The following is a 15731-nucleotide window of genomic DNA, read 5'->3' on the forward strand; positions in this document are numbered from 1 at the left end:
GTACGCGATATACATATACTATTCATAGAGGGCATTTTCGTGCTGACTATATCACGGTATGTCATTTTGATTGGACGGGGACTGACGTGTGATAACTCATCTTCGATTGATTAAGATTATGTTAAACTGTATTTTTACCAGATAAACATTACGTCACATAAATATGTAATCATCATACCCATTTCTACATAAAATATACTTTAATAAAACGTCTCGATAATTGGCTCATATGAATATCCTGAGGTAACAAAATATAATTACCGAAAATGTCCGCTTTTGACGAATTTACAGGCGCGCGCCACTGAAGCGAGAACCTCATTAATATTATGAAGAGTACTCAAAATATTTCGTGTCATTGAATTGATATTAATAGTATTGTAAATTATTTTCATAATATATATTATTAAGAACTAAGTGATTATAATGGATTTATATTGTATTATTGCTTCCCGAGAAATTATGCGACTGGATCTCCAGTTTTCAGGCCGATCGGAGCATCAAGGTCGTCATCGACGCAGCATGTTCCGACCTTAAACCCGAGATTGCTTCCCACAAAACTGTCCTATCCCCAAACCTTTTTCTTCTTCATATTAATGATACGTTGCAACTTAGCAACATTCAAACTCAAACTCAAACTTATAATGTCTTTATTCATGTAGGTAAACAATTACACTTATGAATTGTCAAGTTAAATTAATTGTAAATTTACATTTACTACCAGTTCGCAAGTCAAGGGTGTAGAGCGGGTAAGAATAACTGGCAAGAAACTTTCCGCCACTCTTTTTAATCGCCAAGTATTGTCATACAAATTGTTCATTGCTATGCGACAACACAGGGGCTACTCTTTACACTGGCCATACAGATATTCCAAAGACAGTCCAAGTTAACCCTAAGAAGACCCAAGTTTGCGCGTATACCGCTATAAAAACACCCTAAGTCGCTACTCCTTTGTTTCCTCTTCCTTCGTAGACACTCTCATTAAAGCCTCAGCCAGCATCGGAATACTTGGCGTGGGCGTGATATGATTTATAATATAAAAAAAAGAGTGCGTGTACTTATGTACGCGCGTAAGAAGTTATACTTCTTTGGCTTTCTTTATTTTTTTTTAATATTAAATAATTAATAATAAATATTTAACGTTAATAATTTAATAATATTTAATATTTAGTATATTATTCAATTATTAATTAATATTAATAATAATTACATTTATTATTTTATTATATTATTCATTCAATTTAATAACTAGGTATGTTTCATAACCTTTTAACTCAGTAACAATAGGTCTTTGTGAAAAAGCATTGCTAAATTTCTTTGAAAAAATAATTAAAACTCCTTTATTTGTTTAAAAGGTTCTACAAAGGTCATGACCATAATGACCTTTGTAATAATAATTTTTGTTCTAATAATTTTGTGTCACGGTGCGCGCGCATCGTAAAATTTCACTCTCATCAATTTTTCATAACGCGCCTAAAGAAGTATAACTTCAAAACAATGTCTGGTGGCATTATAAATGTAACATTAAATCTAATATAACAACATCTATGTCAAAATACTGTCTTATTACTTATTACTATGTTATATGTTCCGATCAGTAATATAAAAGTTATCTGTAAATTTATTCCCAAATTAAATCATTCTCAAGTATGGTATTGCATTTAAATGCAGTATTAGTGGTATATACTCGTATAGAAATCAATTTGAAAGCTTTATTTTATAAAAAAACAAACCTAAAAACACACCATGCAACAATCCGCTATTTTACTCAATTTTAATATTCATATAACCCTTTTTCAAAATATTCGTGGAATTTCGCAAAATATTTAGTTAGAACTTCGCACATTACAAATGCAGACTGCTTGTACACAATGTTAATAGAATCATAAGCTCTGCCACTCTCCATTGAATATTTTAGCGCAATTTTCATGAATTAAAATTCATGGAGTGGCCTGTAATGTTTGGATAGTAAATATTTGTATGAAATACTATGTACAAAGAATAACTATGAATCAAAAAATAAATCTTTTTTTTTTAGACAATTCACACCAATTGACCTAGTCCCATGCTAAGCTGGTGAAGCTTGTGTTATGGGTACTAGGCAACGCATATACATACATATTATTATAGATAGATAGATATAAATACATATTTAAACACCCAAGACCTAAGCACAACACCAAATGCTCATCACATCGATGTGCGTCTCAGCCGGGGATCGAACCTGGGACCCATGGATTCGCAGTCAGGGGTACTAACCACTAGACCAATGAGTCGTCAAATCTATGATAATATTTAAAAAAAAAGCTTTATTTTTTTTGTTACAAAAACCTTTAGAATGCTAAATTATTCCTGAGTACCAGAAAACAAAAAAATCGAACATGTTTTATTAAAAAATTTGGTCCCTCTGGCAGACCCTGAATAATTTATGCAGGAACCTTAAGAATTCAAGATTAACAAATCAACTACATTAAAACGGTTTATATTACCAATTACCATTTAAATAAAAAAAATGTAACGCATATTGTACGCAACTAATCGACTTTTCCTAAAACATTGTTCTAGATTGTGTCAAGCAAAAATCCAACTTTAATCTATTTTCAATACAGCCGCAATATCGGTTATGAATTTTCGTCTGGCCCACTCCGCGCTGAACGTGCTCCAAATATATTATTTTGGGGAAAAAATTGGAACTCGAAGCACTAAATATAAATAACTCGAATTTGTGGCACAAAACGTGGTTACTCGCGGTATTGCCGGCTTTGAATATTTGAAGACTGCGCATTTCATATAACAATACCACGTTTTCAAGATACAGAAGGATCAACGTATTATCTAAAGCTTATTTTCCTTTTTGACTCTTCGAAATAAAAATTGCAAATATTGTCTTCATTGACTACTGTACTGAACTAAAATTTACATTATTTTTTTTAAGTTTGTCTCTCACTTACAACTCCGATACTTAAAAAAGTTTCGCGGTTAAAATAGGCTAAGCTCAGTAGAAAGTATGAGGTTATATTTTTGTAAAATCTAGTCTCTGGGAAAAAGGTTATCAGCATTTAAACACAATTTTTAATGGCTTAATGCAGCTTATTTTAATTGCCGTCTCGTCTTTAAACATAGTTGTCCAATATAGAAATAGGTCGGCGAGTAACTAAAAAATAATAAAAACCTATGCTGCTACTTATCTAAGGTTAGGCCTAGATTTGTTTTGTGATCATTTGTCAAAAATTTGTGCCTGATATACGGGGTGCCGATCCTCGCGATGTTTTCCTTCACTGTATGAGCGATTCACATAGACGTAAAGTCGATTCGAACCTACGACCTCAGGATGGGAATCGCTTACCGAAGCCACACCGTGCTCTCAAAACTCTTAATTTTAAGCATCTAATAAAATCTTAAGTTATACCTGTTGCCTATATTTACATTAATTAAATAAAACATTAATTTGCTAGTTCTAAAGCTATTGTTTCTGCATAATATTATACTTATAAGCTCGTTTATTGAATATTATTTAGCAAAATAGACGATTTGATTCTTGTAAAGGAATTTCAACCGAGTAAATTCGCAAGCTCATATAATCCTATATCACAAACCTTTGATCATTCTAATAAGCATATGCAAATACGAGTTTTGGGAAAACCAAATTAATTTGATTGTTTGTTTGATGCCGCCATGCGTATTTTTACAGTTCTTATTTGATTTAACACAGTTGCTGAAATGCCTTTCCAGTCTGTTATTTCAATGCGTGTAACTTTTGAGTATGGAACGAAATGATTTGAAACGTGAAACCAATTTAACCGATGAATAAGCAGACATATTTTATAGTAACAGAGTTGTTGTTGTCTATCCGAGTTTGTAGGCTTTTACATTATAAATCATTAGATAAAAAAGAAAACAGTTTAAAGTTTCTGATTAAGAAGACACGACGGTAAAGTTGTCAATCCGTTTAGATTACACCTTTAAATGGATCCGTAAGTAGGTATATTTTAATAACTTCACGTTCACAATAGTGCTTATGAATTCCGTTGGATGGTGAAGGTTCTGTTGACGCAAGGATCCTATTAGCATAAGTTCGCAAGTACATTGTAGTCTATACATTTTCTGTGTTTGTATTATTAGTGTATAAATAAATTGGGCAGCAAACCTTGTTCTTAGCCTCAGGCTTCTGAATGTTGTGTAAAAAAAATGCGACCTTCAGTTTGATTGAGTGGTCGAACAAAGCAGAAACCTTTAAAAAGTAGACACTAATGTCGAAATTAAACGGCTTATGCCAACATTTTATTTTTAGACGTCAAGAAATGCGTCATATCTTTAATAAGTTATCTCTGCATCCTTGCTTCCTCATTTTTGTGCCTAGTTTCCCTTCCCTGTCCAATTCACCTGTCATAATCTCTTCTTCCGTCAATTGTCTTTGTGATTCCTAAATCTCTTATTAAACTTATGTATGTATAATTGTATGAAACCAAAAAGTCATAAAAAATTATTTAAAATTTTTATGACTTAGATTATATAGAAATTATATTTCTACGATAAAAATATTATCAAAAGTTTTTCCTAATACAGTCCAGTTATAAAAGGAGAAAATAAAGAGAATTTTGAAATACCGATTCATTTCTGAATTCAATTTTCACAAAAGGAATAAAAGATGGCATTTTATGTAACAAAATTTTTAACTGTAGAATATTTCTATGCATAGTATAGTAAAAAATGAAAAGAACACTTCTGTATTTGGTAAAAGTTTCATATTATATTTGAGTTGTGTTAAGTTATCATTCACAGAGGATCTCTAATAGGCAACGATGGCGAAACGTCGTGAAGCGCATCACATCTGCTCCTTCTATTACCACTACTTCATAGCTATCACGACCGCTCTGTCAAGAGAGTACCAGATAGGAAGGAAGTTATCATTATTTTTCTCCGGCAGTTAAGTATCTTTTGGCGGCGGTATTACAACACCAGATGAGTCTTTTGCCCGTTTCACCCCTGTTCTATAAAAATCAATAACATTCTTTTCTAATACATTAATACGAAAATTACCTTGTCTAATATTTTTTCTGTAACTTACTTTGGCCGTACACACCAATCGAAAGTCTTATCGCGTTGTGTGTTTTAAGCAAATACGCTATCATGACGTCTTATTGTTCGATCGGCGTATGTTTCGTTCATACAACTTGTTTGAAAATTCATACGATAACATCGTAATTAAACCCAAATTGGATTGCTATCCGTTACTATGACAAGATAAGCGATTGATAAAGTATTTAACCTAGTTTTCATAAAAAGCATCTTCTTTGTAACGTGTCTAGAAAGAAACAAACAAAACTATCCATTGTATTGAAGGCGATACATTGAACGCTGGATAATTGAAAAGATGTAACTCTTTCAATGCGGCATTGTTGCAACACAATGTCCTTTCTTTTACACTTTTTGCTTTATCCAGAAGCAATCTTTAAGACTTTGTCTACGCTTTAAATAGGGCTTTAAATTTTCTTTATGTTGCACAAATTTTATACTGAGAATAAAGAATATTTATATTTTAGTTACCAGCTTCGCCCGCTTGGATTTCGTGTATAAACAGAAGAAACAGAAGGGATTGCGATCTCTGCAAGAATCGTTATATTTGAGTAAATTCACATAAAGCCACAATGAATTATACCTTCCTCAACATTATTGTATATTGGTAAACATCGTACAAAATTCTAATAATAATATGTAAGGGTATGGTATTTTGGAAAATGGTTGTTTAAATGTAATATTGTATGAAACAATTGTAATTTATAATATTTTTAGTTATAAATTACCAACAAACTAACGAGTAAATGACACAGACAAAAATAGAAAAGGAAACAATAATGAACGTGAAACAGAAAATAAAACCTTTTATTATTCCGTTAGAGTAACCTTTTATTTAATTTTATAAGAATTTCATTTCATATGTTATTCATATCATTGTCATTGAACCATTCTAGTACACATTTGATTTAAAAATAATCAATATTCATTGCATCGGTAAGCCTGAAATGCACACGAAAACACCCTTGCCCGCACGTACTTTCTGAATATATTACCAAATTTTTAAACATACGTTATAAAGATATAACTCATTTTCTTCTTAATTCAAATGTCGCAATTAAAATACAATAATCTAAAAGAAAAACACCGCGACAAATGAACGTAAGTAAAACAAAAACAAACTCCACGCAAACAATGGTCCCCTCCCGTCACTCGGCATTATTAAGTACAGATGTATAGGCTTAACAACTGGCAAACAGTTACTATTGAATTTTCCCAGCGCTAATAAAATTATTCATTATACAATTGTGATCGCGACTGTACAAGGTCGCGTTCAATCAACTTTTGACAGATTTGCATAATGAATTATTTGGCTTTACAAAATTAGAGAGACGTAAGAATCCTCAAGGATTTTAATTGAATCAATAATTTGCAAATCACAATACTTCTCAGAAGCATTGCCCCGTTAATACGACGGTCTTTAGCGATATACGATGAACCTTATAAAATACTTCGCAACATCATGCGATAGCCTTAAGCAGTTGGGTCATGTACAAGGTCCTTACTGAATGCTCGACCTGATGGCGAAAAACCCCGATGGCTGAGGTTGCGTTGGTGAGATGGAGTTGTCAGGAACCTCGAACATGTGTTGACACAAGAAGCCCGGTTAGATTGCAATGGCTATAAATACTAAAGGATCCATAAGGCTGCACAATCTTTCATGATCACGATAAATAAGGAAAAATATCTGATGTACTTTATTAGTAATAACAGATTTCGACTCAAACTCAAAATAAATTTATTTATATAGGTAAACAAGTACACTTATGATTGTCATCAGAAAAGCTGTTAAATTGATTCTAAATTTACATTTACTACCAGTTCGCAAGTCATACAAATTGTTTGAACTGAAGCAAATCAATCCCAAGGATTAGGATGTTTAAATATTCGTAAAGTTTACTGCACTGACTTTCTGACTGCATTTTACTGTGGGTTAACGTTATAAGTATTGTAATATTATATACCGTAATTAGTATGCACTCACCGAATGCCTTTAAAAATATATATAATCTATTCAATACTTAGGAGAAGCACACACTGCGTATAAGGTTTTAGTTCTTATCTCATGTCAGTGATAATCTAATATATAAAATTCTCGTGTCACAATGTTCGTTCCCATACTCCTCCGAAACGGCTCGACCGATTCTTATGAATTTTTTGTCCACCCCAAAAAAAATATTTATATTTTTTAGACAATTTTTTTTGTTTTTATTTTTTTTATGATACAACATACAAAAATACATACAACCCCTAATTTTCACCCCTCTACAATCAACCCATACGTTTTATTATTGTAGATAGTTATTTTTATTGAACTAAAAAATGTTTCCTAGAAATAAACATGGCAAAACAACGTTTGCCGGGTCAGCTAGTATTACATAAACATCATTCTGACACTTCAAACATCTCTGACCCTTATCGAAATAAATAATTTATGCATTGAAATGTGTCAAGTCACGACAAAATACCCCATTAAAAGAAGTAAATAAATTCGAATTAATAACATCCAAATCCGAGGCCGTGAATAAATAATGATATTTTGAAGGCTGTATAAAAACTCTCATTAATATTCAAAGGAACGTTGGTAGCAATAAGATGGGAATGAAATTGTCACAAAATATCGCTCCAATTTTTATTTATTGAACGTTGTTAGGTAGAAGGATGTTATTATAACAATCAATTCGCATTCCATCAAATACGGATTAGATTAAGTTTTAGTTTATTTACTAATAGTACTTTACGAATTCATTTCATTCAGCAGCACCAAAATTGTTGATATATATTAGATTGGTATTTTGCATAGGAAAGTAGGGGATCGGCTCTCACTTATAGTTAAATTGGGTTTAGGACATGATCATTTCTTTACGTTTCCCTTTGCCGCAAGAGTAAATTACCTAGTGAATATAAAGCTCAATAGAGCTTAGGATTTAAAAGCTTGATGTCTCCTATAAGTACCTAAATATACTACCGGAAAAGCTAGGGTCATGAAGCGGCATAACCCGTCAATTTACTAATGTATATGTGATTGTAGAACTGGTATAATTAAATCCGCAATTTGTATCCTCAATAAGTTTTTCTAGTCTATTAATAGCCTCAAAGCTTTTGAGATGTGGTGCTTCCGTCACATATTTCGCCTCAGATGGATCGAAAGAAAGGCGAATGAAAGAGAGCTTCAACGAATCGGGAGAACACGAAACTTTATACAGACTGTTGACTGTGTCAGAAATTCGCATATCTCGGATACGATACGACTTGTTGCAGCTTAATGATGGCCAAAATTCAAGGCAAGAGACGGCCTAGTAAAAGAAAAGTCATGGTTGCGGAACGTGGACCGACATCACATCCGCCAAGGAACTGTTTAGCCTAGCGCACGATAACTGACACAAGTTGCTAGCAATAAAACTTTAGTAATAAAGTGCCTGAAAAGAATAGGAAGAAGAATGTGTTACTCAGCTCACTTGCTATGATCTTAACAAACCTCTCTCGCTTCACTTTCGTGGCAACATGCATGCTCATCGGCTATTGGAACTTTTGACTAGTCCCTTCTAATGGATTTGGTCCAGGTATGTAAGACAAGGCAGGTAGGCCTTCCCGACCTCATCTTGCTTTGTATATCCAACTTTTCCGCTTCTCATTTATCCTTTCTACAAGGCCAAACCACCTAAGCAGTCCCCTTCGTATCCTTGTCAATACGTTCTCTTTTATACCACACTGCTTAAATATCTCACTATTGCTTGTCTTATCACGCAATGGAAAACACCACAGATTTTAGACATAGCACTCTCATTTAACGTAATTTACTCCATACATATATTTTTCCAGTAGTAATTAAATTAATTCTTTACATACATGCAAAAATACAAATCTCTTTTCCTTGTATTTACGTGAGTTTTCCTATAAAACAAGGTATTTAAGTCGCGTTAAAAGGCAGATAATCTTTAGCAATTCTCACTTGGAGTGCAGGGATTAAGATTTATTTATCGTAGTTTTTCCACCAACCAATACTTGGTTTAATCTTTAGTAGTGTTTGCATTTGTTAAGTGATTTTCTTTCACGTATATTTTTTTCAGTTTCGTGGGTTACGTATTTCCTTCTACACTTTTACAATTTAAGTGATTATATTTTTTTGTTATAAATCAAAACGATTTCAAAGATCATAGAACTCGAGTAGAATTTATTTCTTTACGCCAATACAACGAATAATAATCTGTTAAACTTACAATGTGTTCTAATAGGCATTTTCCAAATTCTTAGTAAAATAAAAGTGCATTTTTCCTTTTAATAATATTGTTACTTTTCTATTATTTACGTTCTCCCGTAAATAGCAGACAATTAAAAAATACTTATAACGTTATGTTTTTAGCCAAGTGGCGTAGAGATTAAAAACTAAGCTTTCAGGTTATTTTTACGTGGATATATTTTTTTAGTTTCAACAAAATTCATCCCATATCACGCTTGCTATCGTATTCAGTTTCGCGGATAACTTCCACGCACTTTCTATTTAAAATTACTTTTTGTGTTGCCATCAGGGTGATTACAGATTAAAATATGTGATTTAAATGTATCTGTATTCAACTAATTGCCTATTAACTTAACCTTTTGAATTCTAATGAATAAACCTTGACATGTTAAAGTTGAACAAAAATATCGCTCAAACAAAACATAGTGGAAAAGCACTCAAACAGAACTCCACAATGCGATCTCACCTGTAGGGGTTAAAATCGCTACGTCACACACTTATCTTTGAACAAAACCCCGTGACTTTCATTTTCATTCCCACTCAGGAAGCCGTTTGGCCTGACGATTACAGGACGCGTAAAAATGCGATAACTTGCCCCTTTTTCACCTCGTTAACTTGAGATAGGGGATTAACTAATGTGAGTATTATTGAGAAAAGAAATAGGTTAACCTGCCATTGTTCAATGTTTTAACCTTTACATACGTACATCATGATTTCATACATGATTTTGTTTTGACAGCGTTGTGTAGTGAGGAAAAACATCGTGAAGAAACCGTTTTAGAAACAAAAATTGCCTTTACGCTAGGTACCTACCTATTCACTAAAATAAAAAACAAAAGTAAAAATATATCTCCTATTATACTAATCAATAGATTTTGAATGTATTACATTAGTAATTACATTCAAAATTTATTTTTCAGCTTTATCGTTTACAACTGACAGCGAACGATTGATTTGTGAAAATAAAATTACCGCAAAGTCTCCGCTATTTTTGGAATAGATTTTTATTACTCTTGTTACTTAGGATTAAATCATACCGACAACTCTTTGGTCTAGTGGCTAGTACCCCTGACTGCGAATCCATGGGTCCCGGGTTCGATCCCCGGCTGAGACGAGCATCGATGTGATGAGCATTTGGTGTTGTGCCTAGGTCTTGGGTGTTTAAATATGTATTTATATGTCTATCTATCTATAAAATGTATGTATATCCGTTGCCTAGTACCCAAGCTTCACCAGCTTAGCATGGGACTAGGTCAATTGGTGTGAATTGTCTTTAAAAAAAAAATATATATATCAGATACAATTTTAGGCATTAATTTCAATTACATTATTTTAAATTATAGAACTGTCGCATACCTTATCTCTGTTATCACGAGAACTTTTAAATCACTGATTTAAAGTGGCGATTTTCAGCCCTAAATCTCCACTTTACAAGATTAAAATAAGTTCTAAGAGCTAAAACGTTTCTAGGATAAGTGAAGACGTATCGATTTCTTGGTGAAAGACAATGCTGCAAAAAGTATGTTATCTATCATGCTCCCGCTTCAGTGATTCCGATAATTTCTGTGAGAATCTTGTGAATTCTTGGTAAAATATCCGGCAAAGAAACGTTGGATCGTCTAGACGCATTATGCCTTGATATACGTTCTATCTATTGAATGTTTTTGCTCTTTTCATAATATAGGTATCAGTACACCTACCCAAATGTATGAAACCTTCATATGTTTGTAGGCATACGTAATGCTTAATTATGAAGTGTTTTCGAAGTAAGTCGTTGGACAATAATTCGTATAGATCAACAAAAATCCGTAACCTAAATTCGAATTTCAAACAAAAAGCCCAGCATTTTTCTTTACTTAGTTTTGTTTATTACATACATAATCTTAGAGAAGACAATGTAAACAACCAGTTTTTATACAATAACTAGCTGATCCGGCAAACGTCGTTTTGCCATGTATATAATTTATAATAAAAAAATAGGGGTTGATCGTAGAGGGGTGAAAATTAGGGGTTGTATTTTAAAGCTGTATCATAAAAAAAATAAAAGATAAAAAATTTATATAAAATTTAAAAAAATTTTTTTAGGGGTGGACTACCCTTAACATTTAGGTGGATGAAAAATAGAGGTTGTCCGATTCCCAGTTATACCCAATATGCTCACAAAATTTCATGAGAATCGGTCAAGCCGTTTCGGAGGAGTTTAACCACAAACACCGCGACACGAGAATTTTATATATTAGATTACTTGTTTAACTTACTTATAGTTATATTACTGTAATGAAAGTTACGCCACCACTTAGAACTACGACGTAGCAAGATTTATTAGCTACGCGTTATATGAGATTTTCTTTCGCTACGAAATATCTCGTAGCGTTCGAGTGACAAAAACTAAACTGCACGGAATAGTGCAAATGTTCCAGCCAAGTGTGATTTATCGCGCACAGTGGATATCTTAATAACTCCCGGCTGTCACTCGTAAATCAATGGGGCTTATTCTAGGTACAGCTAATTTTATCATAGGTTTAATCTTCAATTAAATTTGTTTTCTTATTTTTGTCAGAAATACATTGTTATTTAATAACAGGACTCTTATAAACGAAATAGCACGTTTGTTTAGAAACAAACGAGCTTAGAAGATTTTTTTCGCAAAATAATCTATGCTCCGTTCTGATGACGGTATTTAATTAAAGAGTATGCGTTCGTTAGACATATTTTACTAAAATTAGGATTTTTATATAAATCTTTTTGAAGTTTTAACTTAAGCTCTGCAATGGCTTAATTCTTCTTAAGAGTTCATAGGGGCCCAATGATGCAAGCATGAGGTGGTGGAATACATGAGTCTCGATTTAAAATAATAAGACTTTTTGTAGTCTAAGCTAACACAGAAGTATATCATACGTTTTCAATGAGAAATATCGCTCGATAATATATCAGCGCAGAAAAATATTACCCCTATAATCCTAGGATTTCGCGCTTATTTTTTTATCGACTTAGCAGAAAATCCGTTAATTTTCACGTGTCAATATTATCTATTTGTTCACAATTTTCCAGGGATTACAGAAAATTGAGATGTTCGCCCGCTATAAATTGGTGGATCAGATATAAATCGCTGTATTACAAAATTTTCATACTCACTAATACTAATCTAGCAACCGATAAACCAACCAAACACATCTAGTATAAGATCCCGCTATACAACGACCTTCACCGAGATGCTTATTTAATGAAACTTATTTTATATATAATTTAATATGTCAATAAATATAATCCATATGGGTTGCCTAGCAAATTTCAGTCCAGAGTATGTTTAATTAATATTTAAAAAAAAAAATTTTTTTATAATTTGCATGTAGTAAATTTTTTGAACTTTTTTTAATCAATATTTTTAAGCAGGGTAGTATTATATATGTATCACTATAACCTTCTTTTATACTAAAGATGTATATATACTTTAGTGTCACATAAAAAATATACACATAAATAATTAATTGATTATAAACAACCTAACTTTTGCATATTCTATGGGCTTCATACTTTCGATTGGTATAGAATTTATCTAATAATCATACCGGTGAAATGTTTAAAAAATATTTTTTTTTTAAATTAATTAAAAATACTCTGGACTGAAATTTGCTAGGCAACCCATATGGATTATATTTATTGACATATTAAATTATATATAAAATAAGTTTCATTAAATAAGCATCTCGGTGAAGGTCGTTGTATAGCGGGATCTTAGACCAATCGTGCTATACAAATCCAAATACCAACGCTAGAAATATAACATCGGCTGTCACTGTTTTGACATTCCACCCGCGTTTAGTATTTCTGTAACGCAAACAAGACAGGTTTTCAATCAAAATAACAGTAACAATTTAAATCTGTGGTACTCGCTTAAATAATACACAATCACGTACTAGGAATAATACCGGTTAATTGTTGAGGTCTTGCCAAGGATATACCACGTATATAGCCTGCATTTTCCTTACCGGGGTGCAAAGTGGTTTAAAAAATTTCCTAATGAAACTTTAACCACACTTTGGTTGGTTCTTTTTTAATGGTTTAAAAAGCTGGTTGCTTAATTAATATTTTATCGTCACATTATCGTTAATTCACTCCCACTATACAAAGCTCACAAGTTAACAATAAAACAGAGTTGAGTGCAATTCAAAGATCGACCTTTATCGATCATGACCTAGATACAGTAATGCAGATATAGCTTTAGGCTTATAAATTCAAATAAAATATTGATTTTTAGTGATAAATCCGACAGATTGATACATTTACGAGAATATTAGTAATAACTACCTATAGTGTATAACAACCGTGTGTTTTAAAAATAGTTTAAATTTCGAACCACCGACTCGGCTGCATACGCATTTTGTATATATAATATAAATTAGTTGTAAAAGTTTAATAAGTATTTACAACTTGCATAAAAATATAAATCTGATTTATTCGCTCTACCACACTGAATTTATTTTTAAGAGAGACTGAAACGTGAAAGAGACGAAAGAGTCCTTAACTTCAAAGAGTGCAATTAGACTGATTTAATTATTATTAAAAAGAGGTGTGTCACTCTCGCTTAAGCGACTACTGTAAGGCACAAAACTCGAATGTAAATAATACATTGTGTTACAAAGGTTTTATGTAAATAGTTCTCGTAAATCAAAGACAATATAAGTATATGTCCAAAGAGTAAACGCCTCAGGATATGGTCTGTTAGAATGAAAATTAATATTTTAATTATCCTATTGCTCGGGTTTGATATTTCATTCCGTGTTTCTAGTTTGTTCCTTTTACGTGTTTCATATTCTATACTGAAGGGTTGTTTACTTAAATAATAATTAATTAAACTGGAATTATGGTGTCCTTAATCTTAGTGTAAAATGTTAATGTATTTTCTTTGATAATTTTAAGGGCCTTTTCTCTGTAGATGGTGATATCTTTTTGGGTTTTGGAAATGTCGGTTTTCAATAATTTCCTTTACTGTGGGAGAAAGCATTGCGTACATAGATAAAAATCCACTAGTGCACAACTGTGGTTTGAACGCAGGACTTTAAGCTTAAAATAGCTAAGTGTAAACTGCTAAAGCTACCCATTTTTAACCATATCGTAAGCGAAGTATCATTATAAATCTAAACAAAGTATTGGACGCAATCCATCCCAGGAAAGTAATTTAAGAAAAATAACATTAGCAATTCAGATTAGCCTCAATCGAGCCTTTTATTAACCATCGAAGAGGCAAGAGGCGCAAATTGACTTCTCAGAAGGTCGCTGGTGATCGCAAACTCAATTTATCTGATCGAGTGGATGTCATATTTTTCCTTGAATCGTGATTCAATGAAAATGTATATTTATTTGTTTCTTTAAGAATTACATTTTTGAATCTTTCAGATTTTGATCGATTGTCTTCTTTCTTTCAGATTTTGAGGCCCTTATAAAAAATATATGACTAAAACATTGCAAACTAGGCTAAGTTATAATGTGATTAATGTCTTCGATATTCTTTTAATATTTATCTTATTGGTATCAAGATCACTTAGGATAAGGAAATAAAGCCCCAAATTTGGCGATCTAAATCTATCACTCGTTGTTAGTACTAAGACGTCCCAAGAAATCAATCTTAGATGAGCGATGAACAGAACCTTTCTTAGTTCCTATTTAATACTAAATTAAGGTGCTAATCTTCACTCCATTCTGATTTGTTTGAACATCCAGTATTAGAGTTTCACATCAAATGTGAGTTTATTGATAGAACTGCATGTACATATGTTACATTAGAATATGTTGCACTAGTTCAAAGCGGATCAAACAACGTTTGTGCAAACATAGAATGTCATCCAAATTCCAGTTCTAAGTTATAGGTTTTTTTTAATCAAGGGATATGTGTACACTTTTTACTTATTTTATAACAAAATAAACCTTTTTAATCTGGGCCTAAGATATCTGTATCTTTATTCATTTTAAAACAAAAATTGTCATATTAACGTTTAATGTTATAATTTCCATACTCCGTGTTGTTACATAATTATTTTGACGTTCATAATTTGAATTGTGCTTGTATTGTCGTGTGTGTTTTAGTTGTATTTTATTTTAATTTCTATTTGATTTTTTTTTTGAGAAACTTATGCTTGTATTAATTGTCACACATTTTAGATGTAAGATTTTGTAAAATAATTAGTAAATTTAGGACTGTGTGTGATGTCGTAAGCTTGATAACTAAATAAATAAATACATGAATATAAGAGATGAGGTAAAAAACGTCATCTTAAATTATTGTTTAGAAGTTCGTAGAATTTAGTAGAAGCTATCTCATCTATATACTACAAAATCACCCTTAATACAATCATAAAATAAAGACTAAAATATCTGAAAACCCAACTGACCGTTAAACTAATCTTTTAAAGATAAAAAG

At 32.1% G+C, this 15731-nt stretch overlaps 1 protein-coding gene across 1 annotated transcript in view; it reads right to left on the reverse strand.

Annotated features, from left to right (window-relative positions):
• The window catches only part of LOC125059368 (protein O-mannosyl-transferase TMTC1-like), a 119295-nt gene that overhangs the window by 73604 nt on the left and 29960 nt on the right, over positions 1-15731 (reverse strand). The window lies entirely within an intron of this gene.

This window comes from Pieris napi, chromosome 19 (assembly GCF_905475465.1).
Source record: "Pieris napi chromosome 19, ilPieNapi1.2, whole genome shotgun sequence".
Taxonomy (NCBI): Eukaryota; Metazoa; Arthropoda; class Insecta; order Lepidoptera; family Pieridae; genus Pieris; species Pieris napi.